Genomic DNA, 5,617 nt, shown 5'->3' with positions numbered 1-5,617 from the left:
TGTAGGTTTTCATTCAATTTTATTATTCAATTTATTATTGTGGCGCTTTTGGTAAAGAACCTGTCTGCCAAAGCAGGAGAATTAAGAGATGCAGTTTTGATCTTGGGGTTGGGAAGATACACTGGAGGAGGGCATGAAAACACACTCCAGTCTTCTTGCCTGGAGAATCCCATGGACAGATGGAGGCTACTGGCAGGCTACAGTCTATAGGGTTGTATGGAGTCAGACACGACTGAAGTGGTTTAGCACATAGCACATTGCCCAGGAAACAGTACCCTTAACATAATTGCACTCTCACTGATATATTTTGTCCCATAAATTCTTAGTTTTTGAAAAATCTCTTTCTAAAATGTGTTCTTATACATACTTATATACTTTTACACAAATACATCAATATAATCCTGAATACATCATAAATGGTTTTTATATTTTAGTGGCAAATCATCATTATGTTTAATGTTTTCTACAGTTTGTCCCTCTTTTGTTTCTTTCTCAATAATACCTTAGGGACTTGCTTCCAATCAAGCAGTATAATGGTGGTTCATTATTTTAATATCTGTATAATATCACATGGTGTGGCTCACACATTTGGTGGTCTATAACATTATTTATCAATAAGTGACTATTATATCACTGCTGCAAAAATATTTTGAGATTCTTAGTTTAATACAGCGTTTCCCCACTAAGGGTGTCCCCCACGGTCCTTTAAGAAATATTCATAGACATTATTTGCTGTCACACTGATGAGTGGTAAGTGGTGGGAAATGACGTTTCTAAACATCCTGCAATTTACAGGACAGACTCTACCCCAGAGAAGGATCCAGCAAAGAATGTCCAATACTGCAGAGACTAAAGAATCCAGATTTTAAAACTGTTTCTGATATCAGTAGAAATGAAGTTCCAATGTAGTTTTTTATATATTTGTCTAAAGTGGACTGCTTTTTTTACACTGGTGTCTTTAGTCCCTTTTAAAAAGATGTGTCAGATAAGGAACTACTTAATTTCCTCCTAGATAGATGGCCATTTATTCCAGATTTTATTCAACGATCCTGCCTTTTCCTACCAAATTGAATACAACTGTCCCATAGGATAGTGTTCATATCTAAAGGGATCTAATTCCTAATCATTCAAAACAGTATAACAAAGCATATGCTATTTGCCAGAAATTTCTGGGTCATTGTATGCTATGTTCTTTTGAGTTGAGGTCTTTTTCTAAATTAATTATTAATTCATGTCATAAATGTTTTATTACTCCTATTAATTCCCTGATGGCTCAGACGGTAAAGTGTCTGCCTACAATACGGGAGACTCAGGTTCGATCCCCTCCTGGGTCGGGAAGATGCCCTGGAGAAGGAAATGGCAACCCACTCCAGTATTCTTGCCTGGAAAATCCCATGGATGGAGGAGCCTGGCAGCCTACAGACCATGGGGTCGCAAAGAGTCAGACACGACTGAGCAACTTCACTTTCACCCTTAGTGTATGTCAAGTTTCAGTCAGCTTTTGCTGTTCCATTCAGTTTTCTTTAATACAATTACAGGAAATCAAACTTTCAACTGGTTTCATATTTTATCCATATTTTGTCATTTTATAATTTCTCATTTTTTAAAGTGTGTTTTTTAAATAAATTCAAATATATCCACAGACTTTGGAAAACAAGAATTGAACAAGGCAATTTAAGTCTTTGATGATTAGTATCTTGCAGTATAGTGACAATGTCATAGAACACTGAAATAAAATATAGTGTCTTCAGGTTTAACTCATGTAAAGAAATTTATCCAGAATAAGAGAAAGAATTTTCATGACCTGCTCAAGCTTTATAGCATTTAGTCTGGAAAGGCCTTTACCTGTTGGACAAAGACCAGAACTAGAATTGAAGTGTGCCCATTGGATTAATTAAAAAACTGAAAACATCAAGCCCAAGAGTAATAAACAAATTATGACCTATAAGAAAAGAGAGACAGGGCTTGCCTCATTCAGTATCCGAATGCACAAAAAAGGTCAAACTGTATAGAGAAGCACAGGAAAGACATCTTCTACTGTCTCATATAACATATACATAACTTTTGTCATATTTTATATGTTTTTATTTTTTAATTGTTGAGTTTACGACCTTTACTTATTTTACTCTTGGGGTATTAAATCTGTATGGTTTTTCACATCATACATGTATCACTGCTTCTGTCCTTGGAAATAAGGTATGTTTCTTTCTGATTTTTCCTGGGCATTAAAGAGATATAGCTGAAGTTGGAAGGTTGCTAATCCATGGAAGCTTTCCTTCATCAGATTGTTTCGGGGATGATTTGAGTTTTTCAGATCTTTTTCCTTCATTTTATTTCTCCCTCACATTTCATGTTTCTTTAAATACAGGGCAGAAAGTGGCTGTAGCTAAAAGGAACCCCAACTTTACTCTTCCCCCAGAAGTTTATGATATGGAATTTATGGGTGCCACTTAAACATTGTTTAGGAGAAAATTAATCTGATCTGACTAGTTCGAGTGGTTACCACCCCTAGCCTAAGGAGGGTGGGTCTGGTTGAGAAACTCATGACAGAAACACAACTCAGAAGCCATGGTGTGTCTGTGTATTGTGGAGTGGGAGCAGGTCTTAAAGCACAGGCACTGGGACTCATACATTAAGGTGATACAGTAAGGTGACAGAGGCCAGAACTCAATCAAAGACGGTACTGAGACTAGGACCTGCTTTAATTCACAGGAAGCCTTTGCAGCTAAAACCATAAAGTGCAGGGAACAATGTGAAAGGAGGGATTCTCTGTGGACTGAAGTGTCAGCTCGAGCTGGGAGGCCACCTTGTTCCTCAGGATCCCTGACACCGTCTCTAATCACTCCCCCTCTTGATTATCCCTCTGCCCTGCTGGCTTTCTCATTTGCCTTTGAACATGTGGAACCAGCATCTTCCTCAGGTCCTTTGCAGTGGCAGTTCCCTTTGCCAGACACACACTTCTCCTGGTATCTCACTAGGTACTTCTCTCTCTTCCTTGACATCACTTCAAATAACCCCTTGTTTGCAGCCCTTGCAACCTGGTATAAAATAATGCCACCTACTATTCTCTCCTTTATACATGTTTTTGTTTTCTTCATAACACCTGTCACCTTCTAACATATTATATATTTATTTGAATATCATCTTTCACCATCCTTGGGTTGTGGGGGATTTGTTTTTAAGCACCTCTACTTATTCTCTGTATGGCTTGGGACAAGTTTGCTCTCAATATTTTTCTCAAATGCATGAAAGAATTTCTCATTAAAACTGTAAATACATGAACCATTTGGAAATACACTGAGAACGGGAAAAAAATTTCTATTCAGAGGTGAAATGGGGTATAACTTTATGGAGAATTTATTACATACAACATATTAACATCAATTTCATGCCAACAAAATTGAAATTATAGTGTTTCAGTGATGTAAGTTGTGTCTGTTTGGGTGAAAATTCTTCATGCTATTTTCTTTTTTCCTGATAGTCACCTTCATCACATGGAGCCAGGGAACAATACACAAATCCCAGAATTTCTTCTTCTGGGGTTTTCAGAGGGACCAGAATTGCAGCCCCTCATCTTTGGGCTTTTCCTCTCCATGTACCTGATCACTGTGTTTGGAAACCTACTCATCATCCTAGCCGTCAGCTCAGACCCCCACCTCTACACCCCCATGTACTTCTTCCTCTCCAACCTGTCCTTTGTAGACATCTGCTTAACTTCCACCATCATCCCAAAGATGCTGCAAAGCACTCAGACACAGAGCAAAGTCATCACCTATGAAGGCTGCATTGTCCATCGCTGTATTTTTACTTATTCTTTGCAGGATTAGATGACCTCCTCCTGACTGTGATGGCCTATGACAGGTATGTGGCCATCTGCCACCCATTGCACTACATGGTCATCATGAGCCCCTGGCTCTGTGGACTGCTGTCTTGGGTGTTGAGTTCTATGCATTCCTTGTTACAGAGTTTAATGATTTTGCGATTGTCTTTCTGTTCAGACTTGGAAATCCACCACTTTTTCTGTGAAACCACATGGCTCATCCAACTGGCCTGTTCTGACCCCTTTCTCAATAACATGGTGATGTCATTTGAATCTGTAATTCTCAGGGGTGGTCCCCTGGCTGGCATCCTTTACTCTTACTCTAAGATAGTGTCCTCTATCTGTGGAATCTCATCAGCTCAGGGGCAGTATAAAGCATTCTCCACCTGTGCATCTCACCTCTCTGTTGTCTCCTTATTTTATTGTTCAGCCTTAGGAGTGTATCTTAGCTTCACAGCTGCCCACAGCTCACACACAAGTGCTATAGTATCGGTGATGTACACTGTGGTCACACCCATGCTGAACTCCTTAATCTACAGTCTGAGAAACAAAGACATAAAGAGAGCTCTAAAAAGATTCTTTGGGATGGAAACTTTTAGAAAGGGTCCATTTACCTTGAGCTGAAGAATGATAGCAGGGCTTAAAGTCTCAGAGTCAGATAGTGAGATTATTTGTTTAGATTATGGTAATAGCAACTGCTTCCTCATTTTATTACCTGGTATTTCCATTTCTTTGATTTCACTTCTCTCTACAATTTTAAAAACATCCTTTATTAACTTCTCTCTTCTCTGTCATCTAAGTTTTTTCTTTTGTTATTTTTCTGCTCTCTCAAATTGGTTTAAACCTTGTGTGAAACATATGTAAATTCCCATTTATCTCATGAGCTTTCACACATTTCTTAAGAATAAATTCTTCTGAAATGAAATGCTTTGTACTGAGTAAACTTTTTTTTCATTTTATTAAAAGAATAAACATAGTTTGTGCTACTTCTATGAAAAATCTAACTTGGTAACCAAACCAATTATATAATTTCATAGGAGAATAAAATATGAAACTATAATTTGTTACTGTTTTAATTCATCATACCTTGGAATATTACTACCATAATTTCTCTTTCTGGAAATGTAGACATGAACAGATGTATGTTTCATAACTGGTCATCTGATTTTACACCCCTCAAGGTACTATTCTCTATTTAGCTCAGTGTTGCATTCTCTACAGGAGTTACTGAGAAAGCAGAGCATCAGATGCATGTCTCTAATTGGTATCTATATGAAACAGCAATTTCAATACAGAGTTTGATATAATAAGACCTAGAATCAGACAGAACCTTAAGTATGATGCAACAGAAATTTATGTCAGATTATTCCTATGCAAAGTATTTTTTCATAGTGTCCATTTAGTTATTGAGATCTTGGTTTAGTGTCTGTATGTAAAAGGGTTTATTGTTGGGGTGAAGGATTATTTGGTGTAAATATATCTTTCTGCTTGAAAACTTCCATTGTGCCTAAAAATATATGGTTCCTTCCAATGCTCTAAATGAAATATTTCCCCCATTCCATTTCTGTCATAACCAATACTGTTCTTTTATTATATATAATGTATATCATATATATATATATCACATATCGCATATCTATATTGTATATAGATATGATATATATAACATCATATATATGCATATATATATATATACATCTCCAAATCATGGCTCACTAGAGAGCTTAAATTCCTATCCAGTCCTTTGATAAAGGTGTAAGTTTTTACAAATAGGCATATCCTTTTTTCTCTTTTTTT

General features: G+C 37.0%; 1 pseudogene; it reads left to right on the top strand.

The window, feature by feature from the left end:
- Positions 1–3,494: 3,494 nt before the first annotated feature.
- The window catches only part of LOC105001897, a 3,042-nt pseudogene continuing 919 nt past the window's right edge, over positions 3,495–5,617 (top strand).

The sequence above is a fragment of the Bison bison genome, unplaced genomic scaffold, assembly GCF_000754665.1.
Source record: "Bison bison bison isolate TAMUID 2011002044 unplaced genomic scaffold, Bison_UMD1.0 scf7180017864386, whole genome shotgun sequence".
In the NCBI taxonomy this organism is placed as follows: Eukaryota; Metazoa; Chordata; class Mammalia; order Artiodactyla; family Bovidae; genus Bison; species Bison bison.
Note: the sequence above shows the minus strand (reverse complement) of the source record. Positions and strands in the feature narration are given on the sequence as shown.